Source organism: Culex pipiens, chromosome 2 (assembly GCF_016801865.2).
Source record: "Culex pipiens pallens isolate TS chromosome 2, TS_CPP_V2, whole genome shotgun sequence".
NCBI lineage: Eukaryota > Metazoa > Arthropoda > Insecta > Diptera > Culicidae > Culex > Culex pipiens.
The window spans coordinates 73,895,935-73,908,253 of NC_068938.1; the positions used below are offsets into that span (position 1 = coordinate 73,895,935).

A 12,319-nucleotide genomic window follows, 5' to 3' on the forward strand; every position below is an offset into this window, starting at 1 on the left:
GAAAGGTGCTGCTCTTTTTTCTTTGTTTTGATATGTATAGAAAACACTCCAAATTTATTTAATTTTTTTGTGTGCAAATTGTTTGATAAACTTATCAACTCCAAAATCCAGACGCATTTGACGTTAAATTTATAGTCATACTATTCTTACTATCGATCGCTTAAAAAAGTGCGTTTAGGGAGACTTGATCCCTGCATTTTTACAGTCACTGGAATCAGCCTCAAGCTTAATTAATTGGACTGGGTGTTTGCGCATAGTTTTCTTTAGCATATTTGTCTATAACTTACTGCAGTTTTTAAATAATTTACAAACTAAACTTGTTATATTTTGAACACAAACGTACAGGTTTTATGTAAAAGTGCTGTAACTTATAAAAAATATAAAACTTTGGATGAATAAGAAACATTTTGCTTATGATTTCTTCAACATGTTGAAAGGGGATCGAGTTACCCCTAACATTTTGAAAATGCCAGTTTAATTTTTTTAAACGCTTGGCATGATTCGATGAGTTCATCTGATGAAATACCCTTATCAGTTCATAGTTTTGTGAGAAATTGACAGAGTAATGTGCAATACAAAAAAATGGATGAAGTTTTCCCACTCGCCACGAAATATTTTTCAAATTCAGTGCGTTTTGATTTTGGTTGATGTCGAGGTGGACATATGGAATGTTAAATAGATTATATTTATTAAAAAACCCATTTTTTATTTTATTATTATTTTGTTGAAATTACATTTAAAGCAATAAGCAAAATCACAGATCTTAAATATGATCAATATATATTTATACCAATAAAAAACATTAAGAATAATGAATCATTATTTTCATCATTCATTAAATTTTTGAAGTATTTTATTTTTTATCTGTTTTCTCCTTGATTTTTAAATCATTTTCATGAAGAATGGGAAAGGCTGGGAATTATATCATGACTAGGCAAAGTGATTTTTCACACTCGAAAATTACAAAATTCACGGGGCCTAAATCACAGAAACTACTTTTTATACTTCATTATTTATTATTCTTTAATTAACTAAAAAATCATTACTGAATTTGAACGTGACACGAAAAAAATTCTCCTAATTTTCGAAAATGTTTCCACTTGGTTTATGGATGGGCTCTATTTATATTTTGAAACAAAATGCAGGGCATGTGTGTTCTCATTTATTTAACTGTTTTTTTAAATATCCAATTAATAAAGCTTAAAAGTTTTCACTAAATTGTTTTTGCCTTCCTCACTGAGGTAAGGCTATAATCCTGCTCGAAAAATGAACTTTTGAAAAACAGCTCGTAGACCTATATTCATGTATACCTATCGACTCAGAATCGAAAACTGAACAAATGTCTGTGTGTGTGTGTGTATGTGTGTGCGTATTCCCCTTGGTGCTCAAAATTCTTGCCAAGTTTTCTCGGCACTGGTAGATCCGATTTGAGTCAAATAAGTTGCATTCGATCTGGTTTGGTGCCCCATACTGCACTATTGAATTGTTTGAAGATCCGATAAGTAGTTCAAAAGTTAAGTATAAAAAAGTGTCAGAGTTGCGAATCGGATCTCACATAAATGCATCTAAACTATGTCCAGACCCATCACCCGACCCATCGTTGATTAGGTTATCAAAAGACCTTTCCAACGAGTCCAAAACATAGAATATCTGGCAACCCTGTCTCAAGTTATGACCACTTAAGTGATATTTATGTACTTTTTTGATGCCGGATCTCACTTAAATGTATGTAAACTATGTCCGGATCCATTATCCAACCCATCGTTGGATAGGTTATCAAAAGACCTTTCCAATGAGTCCAATACATTGAAGATCTGGCAACCCTGTCTCATGTTATGACCACTTAAGTGATATTTATGTACTTTTTTGATGCAGGATCTCACTTAAATGTATGTAAACTGTATCCGGATCCATCATTCAACCCATCGTTGGATAGGTAATCAAAAGACCTTTCCAATGAGTTCAAAACATTGAAGATCTGGCAACCCTGTCTCAAGTTATGACCACTTAAGTAATATTTATGTACTTTTTTGATGCTGGATCTCACTTAAATGTATGTAAACTATGTCCGGATCCATCATTCAACCCATCGTTGGATAGGTAATCGAAAGACCTTTCCAATGAGTCCAATACATTGAAGATCTGGCAACCCTGTCTCATGTTATGACCACTTAAGTGATATCTATGTACTTTTTTGGTGCCGGATCTCACTTAAATGTGTGTAAACTATGTCCGGATCTATCATTCAACCCATCGTTGGATATGTAATCAACAGACCTTTCCAATGAGTCCAAAACATTGAAGATCTGGCAACCCTGTCTCAAGTTATGGCCACTTAAGTGATATTTATGTACTTTTTTTGATGCCGGATCTCACTTAAATGTATGTAAACTATGTCCGGATCCACCATCCGACCAATCATTGATTAGGTAATCGAGAGACCTTTCCAACGAATCCAAAACACTGAAGATCTGGCAACCCTGTCTCGAGATATGGCCACTTAAGTGATATTTATGTACTTTTTTGATGCCGGATCTCACTTAAATGTATGTAAACTATGTCCGGATCCACCATCCGACCAATCATTGATTAGGTAATCGAGAGACCTTTCTAACGAATCCAAAACACTGAAGATCTGGCAACCCTGTCTCGAGATATGGCCACTTAAGTGATATTGATGCACTTTTTGGAAGACGGATCTCACTTAAATGTATGTAAACTATATCCGGATCCACTATCCAAACCATCGTTGGTTAGGTAATCGAAAAATCTTTCTAACGAGTCCAAAACATTGAAGATCGGGCAACGCTCAGTCACAAGTTATGACCGCTTAAGTGACATTTGTGTATTTCTTTATTGAGAAACAAGCCTTACCTGACAAACTTCGTTCTGTCTTTTTTCGTTTGATGACGTTTTTGACTTTTTTGCTTGTTCAGCCTCCTGTGATCGAAACTTGATTTTAACCTTTCCCATACAATCTGCAAATTTTCCGGAATCGATTCCAGAGTGGCCAAAGTTGTAACTTTTTGGCGTAAGAACCTTCCTTGGACTCACGAACTTACCATACGAACCCAACGCAACAAAGAGCACCTCGATCGGACGTTCCGTGTTGAATTGATTCGTGTTCGAACAAAACCGTCGAAACTTTGTATATATATATATAGATAGAATTTGTGTCCAAACCCATCACATCACCAAACGTTGGTAAAAAGTGAGGAAGGCAACAACCACATAGGTGGATTAAGTTAGTTTTTTTTTATTATTTTAGAATTTTAATTAATTTCATATCAAAGTAAGATTTCATCGTTCCAAATAATCAAATATCGTTAATATCAAACAGGACTCGGAAAAAATCTGAAATGTTTTTAAAATGTGATTACAAGAAAAAAATACTCTTCATGTTGTTTAAAGAAAAAACAAAGCAAGTTTCTTTTAATTTCTTTTGAAACTTAACCATTCGAATAAAATATGCTTTTTTTTATGACAGCGAATGAAAATATTACTAGCCTTACTTAGTTTCTTGAAGAAACTGAAAACCTGAACAATTCTTTGACATTGAAAACAAAACAAAAATTTAAATATTTTTTTATAGATGAAATATTTATTACGCTGTTATTTAAAAAAAATATTTGAGAAAATTAATAAATTTCACGAATGGACGGCGTGCCACAAAATCGTTAAAAATCACCAACCCTGTATTGGTAATCAAATATGGGTATTCACTCGCTAATTTCTACAGTAGTTTATTAGATTATTTTTATTCCTATTTGAGTTTAATAAATTATTTTGAGAAAAATCGTTACAGTTTCACACAAACTTAAAATTTCACGGAATTCACGCTGTCGTGAAATTTCACTAACCCTAATTATGACTTAAAAAAATGCAATAAGGAGCATGAGTGGGGCATCAGAAGTTATAAATGAAATGCTATCATAGCATAGTGTTATAAAAAATCTGTTCCAATTGCGATCAGGCTTGAAATCTGGTCGGATGGATCACAATTTTTTTTTCATAAATTATTTTATTAGGTCTATTTCCGTAGTGGGACCTGGTTAGCACCGAGTTTACTTATGTTATTACAGTTTTCTTAAAAAAAAAACGGAATCGACGTAACACCTTATAATGTGGCCCTCTTAAACCTTGCAGTTTCGTCAACGGATCCACAGGTGTGTATCGTTCTTTTTGCGACAAGACTCCGCCTCCCGGGTCTCCTAAGTGTGAAGGTATGGGCACGGGGAGAGGGCACCGAATACCTATATTTACACTTAGCATTTTTTGCGTCCGCCCCGGGATTCGAACCGGCGACCTCTGGATTGTGAGTCCAGTGCGCGGTCCGATTGATCCACACAGGCAGTTTTCTTAAAACTAAGAGTTATTACGTTGTTATTAAGTTATTGTGTGTAAATTTTAGTGGGAGTGGAGCCCATTTTCGTGGCTGACTCGGGGTTAATAGGGGGAGGGATTGATAGTTCACAATATTCTAGCACAACTGGATCAAAGATCCTGAAAAATATAAGCATGATCCGTTTCAAAATGTTTTAAACGGTAAACTAGATTAAATTGATGAACATTTTTTTAAGTGTTAAGTTATAACTGCAATAACTTAAGGATTAAATAATATTATTTCGAGTAGGAATCTCGCAATGGAGAATGCCAAGGCAATGCTGTAGAGCAAATAATTTGATTTGTAAACTCAAACACCAAAACAGAGTCGAGACGTTTTACTGTTTGATACAAGTGACAGTTACAGTTGACCTTTTTAGTACTGTAATTTTCTTATAAATTATTACAGTTTCTCTATTTTAAAATGTACCAAACCTTTATGAACGTCCCTCGCTTAGAACTGTCCATCTGTGCCCGTCCGTGTGATAGTGCCGGGTTCCCCGCTAATGCCAACGACTAACTCTCGCCGCAGTTGTACACAGTAAACCACACCGACTACAGCCTAAACACTATCGCAAAAGCTCTCCGTTTTATGTTGATATTGGTAGTGTAGTTTGTGACCGAGCGAGCTTACAAGTTTAAGCTCTACCTCGCACACTCACACAGACGTACCAACCAAGGCACGACTTTGGCGTGCGCGTGTGTGCGTCGGTCGGCCGAGCTTGGCCACTTTGCTATAAAATCCCAACACCGCGTTCGGTTCACTTTTGTTTTCATTCGAGTGTCCGCCTATCTAGATAAGGAAAAACGAGCGCCGCAGAACTCTGAGCTCTGCTGGATCTGAAGGTGTTTTTTCCGTTGCATTTTTGTGGCTTAGCCAGTGCTGCCAAAAGAAGTGTGAACACAAGTGAAGCAAGGTAAGGAATCCTCTCGCCAGGAGGATCTGGGACGATCCACGTGTCCGGTGAAGATTTGTGCGATTCTGGTGGACAAGTGGTGGATTGAGTGAAGCAAATGGACTGTTGGAAGCAAGAAAGGACTTGAAAAGTGATTAAAATTTTAACGAAATGTGCAAATAAAGGGTTAAAATTAACATCTGCTCAAAATGGCAAAACATGCGTGAAAACAAAACTCATGGTGACCAACTAAATAAAAGTGTGTTCAAATTGGAATCCCCCCACCTGGAGAGGGCGAGCGACAATTGTTATGCAACCCCGAACAACCCGGCCCAGTCACGGATTATCCAATCGATCCACATGCAATTTGGCGAAAGGAGCACGCCGAACGCGTCGTCGAGAAACGGGATTTTAAAATTTATTAAAATGGCAGCGAAAGTCGAGCACACATTCTGTGTGACCTCAAAAAGGAGCTGATTTGTGTGAAACATTCGTCTTAAAAGTGACAATTTTAACAAATTTCAAAAGGAAAAGTAATCATCATCACAAATTCTGCGAAAATGAGCTGTTTAGTGAGAATGTGCTAATGAGTGGGAACAACAGGCGCACACACACACACACACGATGAGCTTAGTAGTTCTGTTGACGTAAATTGTTCAGGTTTTGCAACAACTTATAGTCAGCGGCTCTATAGCTTTGGCTGCGGTTGTGGCACTTATTGATGCAATGATGCATATGTGATAAATGTGCATCAAGGACGTTGCGGCGTGATGATGCGTACGCTAATGGAATATCTTAGCACGTTTTGACACATCAGTTTGGAATTAGTTATTTGTGCTTATCTATAGTCAGTGCAGAGTTAATGGTTTATGACTAAAAAGTAATTTTAAAATATGCTTTAGCTTGGATTTATATAAATTCTAACCGAATTTCTCGCATTTTTTTTCAAGATTCGACAACCCAATGTTTTTTGAAGACTCTAATCGAGCTTTGGATAATCCAAACTTCGTATTATGGAGGCTTGGGATTTTTTAGTCTAGAGTCTAGACTGTATTTATTTAAATTTCAAGCTGTTTTTTTTTAAACCAATTCAATATTAACCAATGACAATTTCCAATCACACACAATCACTGCTCAAAATGGATTTTCCATTTGTTTCCTTTTTTTCAAGTCCATTATACAAAATGGACATGTGAATATTTAAAGAATCTGTATCTCAAGAAGGGACTTTCTGATCGATTTGGTTTCTTCGACAAAGTTTGGACTTTTCAGAAAAAAGGTTCACGAACAAAAAACGATTTTTTATTGGCTTTTTTTACTACAACCGAACTGCCAAAATACGTATTTTAAATTTTCGAATTTGTTGAAGCATATGAGGAACTATAAAAGGAATTTTGCGCTAGTGTTTTCAAAATCCTTTTTGGATCCAAAATAAAATTTGAAATTGGAAATAACTTTTTACATTTTTGATAAAATGCACCGTTTTCAAGTAATAAGCATTTAAAGGCAAATTAAGCTGGAAAAAAATAAGGATTTAGAAAATGGGGAGGCTGAATCAAATTCCCTACAGTTTTACATTTTTGAAATTGCTACACTGCCCCTGATCGCATAAATGTCCCATATGCATTTTCATCGTTTTTGAGTTATTGGTGCAGTTTTGTTCAGAATCGCGAGATCTTTTAGAAAAGCCTATAACATCCAGTACTTTGTTCTAGAAATCATGAGGAAATCAGTTTTTTTTCGTGAAAACATAACACGTCACCCTATGTGTGGGACTTCAAATGCGTGTTGTCAGCTTGCTGTTTAAAAAGCTTAGTTTAAATTTTGTAAAAAAACGAGTCTAGGGATTTGATGTCTTGGAAATTATTGGTTCTATTTTAAATGGTAACATTTTGATTATCTTGTGGATTTGGTTTTCCTTAAAATCATGATACAAAATATTATAAAGTTGTCTCATATTTGATAATGTCCTGAATACATTTTTTAGCCCCTTTTGGAAATTGTTTTCGTTTCAAATTAAAAATATTTGTCCATCAAAAGATCAGAAAATTTCACAAAAGTTCCATTTTTTTAACATTGACAATCGAACCATTAAAAAAATTAAAAATTGAAGTCTTGTAAAATCTACTGATTTTTCTGATCTTTAAAACAATATTTCATTTTTTCAGGTTTTTTTCTTTGGACATTGTCAATTATGGGGCATAATTAATAAATTTACGCCAAAAATTCCGCAAAAAATCCTGTTTCCAATTATTTCCGAGGAATCACAATTGGAGTATTGAGGACATCAACAAAATTATGTTTACGAAATTAAATTAGGCAGTATCTAAGCAACCAGCAGCCAGACAGTCAGTTAAAAACTTAAAAAAGAAAATTGTCAGAAATTTTCTCCGTTTTTCGTTTTTTCTCAATGAAGTATTTTCAAATTGTAAAAAAATGTATTATTTTGGAAGGGGTGCATTGACAAAGTGTCATTGAAATGAAAAAAAAAATACAATGAAAAATCGATTAGCGGAAACGTAGAGAATTACTCACAAATAAATGGAAAAGTTATTCAATGAAATAAAAATTACAAATTGGGGAAAACTGACGTTTTCTAAGAATTTATAAACTTAAAAATTGTTGTTAACAATTTTAACAAATTTATTTTGAAATATTTTTTTACATTATTAAATGTAAAATAACCATTATTTTAAAACTATATGCTGGTTGAAATTTCGCTTCATAATTATATTTTTTAAATGAAGAAAATAAGAAATATCTGCAAAAAATCTAAGATATCAACATTATTTCGATAATTTAGAACTCTCTTGCCTTTTTCTAAGAATTGTTAGTTGCTAAAAGACTTCGGATACAAAACATTGATTGCTATACTGCCTATGTTCGCATAAATGTCCCATATGCAAAAACAGCAAGCTGAGAAAAACGCATTTGAAGTTTGTCCCATACATAAGGCTACGTGTTAAGTTTTTGCGAAAAAACTGGATTTCCTCCTGATTTCTAGAACAATGTACTGGATGTTATAGGCTCTTTTGAAAGAGCACACGATTTTGAACCAAACTGCATCAAAAACTCGAATTCGATGAATATGCATATGGGACATTTATGCGATCAGGGGCAGTATAGTACCGTCAACTAAGGTGAATTGGGACTACAGTCTTAATAGGTAGTGCAATTTTTGAGGCACTTATAAACTTGAAATTTGGAAACCACTATTTTGTTGTTCTCTATCTATTCTGTTCGATACCCAAATCCAAATATTGTACAACAAGGCTAAAACAGCTGTCCCATTTCGCCCCATGTATTCCAATTCGCCCCATTTGACGATATCCAATGGATATTATCCATGTAAATGTGTTCTTGTTCATAAAATGTTATATGTTCATTCATTTCTTGGGTTTTTTGATGTTGTATTAGTTCTCCTGAACTAACGTTTTAATTTCAGTTCTGAAAAAAATGTTCGAAATATTTTTTTTAAATTGATATTTTTCATATTGCAATTTGGGGCAAATTTTAAATTCAGATTAAAAATTCTTGTATCAGTAAGATAATATATTTAACTAGAATAACGTTACGTAACACGAAGAAACATTACCAAACGAAGCTTCGTCTCAAAAGCCCCCTTTTCGAGCGATCCATTTGCGGTTCTAAATTGCCATAAAATTGCCTTCTTTAAAAAAAGCAGTTCGCGATGAGTTGGCAACCTTTGGGCCAATAAAAAAAAAGAACCAACTTCGCGCAAAATTTAGAATAGTCACCAACGTCGTCGCCACCGTGGCACCGCCAAATCCTGTTCTAGCGCGCGCCGGACAGGCTCATCTCTTGACATTTTTAATTCCCCTCGGTTCGGAATCTCGTTCGCGCTGGCTGGCGAAACAGGTTCTGTGCAGGTTGAATGCTAATGCTGTGCAGACTCACGTAGGCCACCTTCGCACCGATTTTGAGAGCTTCTTGCGCGAGTTCTTAGTCTCGGGACGGTTTGAAACGAGGTCCGGCAAAGTTCAGCGCGCGACGATCGCTTCGGGACCTTCGCGCAGATGTAATCGCAGATAATCGCGACCCAATCAGCGATCGACGATAAAAGTCACCTTAATTGTCACATCTTGGCGGTGACAGTTGCAGCGGACCTAACCTCACCGGCGGTGAGGGTGATGATAATGAAAAAGCAATGATCATTAGTCTGTCCGCCGGCTGCAGTGATGGTAAAACAATGAGCAGATGAGCGATGCCGATGTGTTCTCTGAAGCAATTACTCATCGCCATCGGTGTTTTATAATAGCTCGGTTGTGGCTTTGCAAAAGGTACACTTAAATGCAGTTCTATTCGAGATAGACACCCACATGAAAAAAAAAACCGTACACGATCTCTGACATGATCTTGGAGCGCGCGGGGTGAAGATCAACGAGGTGAGGCTCGAAGAGCCTTAGTTAAGACAATTGACTGGTGTAGTTTGACGTTCAATAAACGAGGTTCTGTGGCGGGCATCTTTACGCGAGATCTGCGGCGAGACGTCTCGCGACGAGGTTTGGTGGATCCGTTTAGAGTTGGTACAACAATGGCAAGAAACGATCGACATGATGATGATGGTAGCAGAGCTGGAAGCGTTGCCGTAATTGAAAAATTATGTTGATTGGCGGTTGTAATAGGCTGGTTCTGTCAGACGGCTCAATCGCATCAATCTGTCTGATTGGAAAATCTCGAATCGGTTTGGATTAAATGGCTTAGATTGAAGATCTTTGTTTTAGCAGATCTTTTGAATTCAACTAGCCGATTGATGTCTATGTTCTGAAACTTGTGCAAAACAGATCGTCGCTGTAGTGCTATCTTGCATTTTGGGCCAAATTGAATTAACACTGGAACGCCCAACGCATGTCCAACTTACACGGACGCCCAAGCCTCCCGAAAAAGGTGGAACGGTAACTTCAACTCGCTAGTTCTCGGGCATTACTCAACCAATCGGAACGATTCTTGATTCCAGTTATTTGTAAGAATGTCTAGATGATCCTAAAATTTTGCAGAACTTGATTTGAACAAATCTGTAATTTCTGCGACCAAAAACTTCGTTCCACATTTTTTTAAAACGACTGCCTCCGCGGAATTTTTGGCAATTTTTTTTTACCCGCGAAAATTACAGATTTGATCAAATTAAGTTCTGCAAAGTTCTAGAATCATCTAGACATCCTAACAAATCACTGGAAAGAAGAATCATTTTGATTGGTTGAATTATGCCCGAGAACCAGCGAGTTGAAGTTACCGTTCCAACTTTTTTGGAGCCTTGGGCGTTGGAATGTTAAGAACGCATTTTTGTGCAGTTTACAATACCTCATCTTTTGACCTTCACAGATCCCAAAAATTCGATTTCAATCCTGAGATATTCAATAAAAACCGAAAAAAAACTTCGTGTATTGTTGTCACTCTTCATATGAAAGAAGTTTCAATTTTGTCGTGCTATCTTGAAACACCCTGAAAATTTATGTAAGTGCGAAAACTGGCCAAAGGGATTCCAGGTCAGAACGCGTTTGACACACGTGCATGCCAGACTACCGTAAACATTTGTATCTATAACTCGGCACGGTGTGTTTTCTGAGCAACCTTAAGGAGAAAAAATAGGCTTTTTTCGCTTCTAAGAGCGAAATGATTCATCGAAAAATTTCTGAGATATCTATTTTTTAAGATTTTTGTTTTAAATTCCTTTATTATTTATTAAAAACTTTTTAAGAACAGTTTGTGTTTTATTACTCATAAGACATAAAACAACTTTGTAGAAGGTGGCAAAACGCCAAACATTTTTTAAATTTTGTTTAGCCGAGTTTTTGAGTATGTGGGTTTTATTCAGAAATGAAAATCGTGAAACCGTATTAAAATCTATTATTATTAGAATTAATAAATAATAACATGATTTTTGTGTACAAATATCACTCGTATGCTAAGGTTTAGTTTGAATTTAGCTGATAAGTCAGATTTTGTTTTGCAGGTTTGAGATTGATAAGGGTATTAGATTTTTATGAAAAAATATCATATTTCCTTAACCAAATATTAACCAGTTGCATGGATACAAAACATGTTTATACTCAAAATTGAATAACAATTTACTGTTGCAAGCTTTAGGAGAAATACTTTTCATGAGTATGAATTGTTTTTTTTGTTTTTTTGTATATATAAGGCTGGTACAAATATTTTTAAAAGTTTTTGTCACCCCCCCCTTCAAAATTGGCCCGAAAAATCAGGGGGCAAAAAAAAAATTTTACAATAAACTTCAAAATTTTAATGGAAATTCAAGTGCAACCAGCTGAAATCAAATTAAAATACATTCTCCTGCGTTTAAAATCATTTTTAGCATGTTTGGGTTTATGAAAAAGTCTTAAGATTTTTTGAAAATTTTCGATGCAAAATCTTTTTTTTTTCGATACAATTTTTGTTTTTGTCAGATCTCAAATTTTTTGAAAACTAATGATTGCAAAACAACTGAACTAGTGTAAAATGCATTTTAAAACACTTTTTTCATTTAAATGTGAAGACTATGGCTTGTTATTTAAATTTTTATATTTTTTTATTTTTTTGCCCCCCCCCCCCCTTGACCTCGGCCAGGGCCGAGGGACAAAAACTTTTTTAAATATTTGCATCGGCCTAATCATGTAAACAATAATATTATAGAGGTCTTATAAATCTTATCTTTTTTAAAGAATTTACAAATACTTTGAATTTTGTTAAATTAGTTGGGAATGGCAGTTTCTGTTTGATTTTTTTATTAAATACTATTTAATTTTTGTTCAAACTAAGAAAAAAGTTTGTGACGGTGTTTTCAGCATTCAGAGTTAAAACACACAACTTTTACTCCTACTTTTAATGCATTTTCAACAGGAATACATTTTATCATTTTTTTCTTTATTTTATACTTATGACATTATGACGTTTGGATCTTGCAACGGTCATTTTTAGTAAATTTTCGATTTTTAATCATGTTTTGTATCCATTTCCCTGGTTCATACTTGATTAAGGAAATATCATATTTATCCATTAAAAAACCAATAATAACCTTA

The 12,319-nt window shown here is 35.1% G+C and overlaps 1 protein-coding gene across 1 annotated transcript in view; it reads left to right on the top strand.

The window, feature by feature from the left end:
- Nucleotides 1-5,139: 5,139 nt before the first annotated feature.
- Nucleotides 5,140-12,319, top strand: part of LOC120420132 (uncharacterized) — a 43,371-nt gene continuing 36,191 nt past the window's right edge. The window contains exon 1 of the mRNA XM_039583082.2: nucleotides 5,140-5,300. The gene's annotated coding sequence lies outside the window, so the exon portion shown is untranslated. The remainder of the gene's footprint in view (nucleotides 5,301-12,319) is intronic.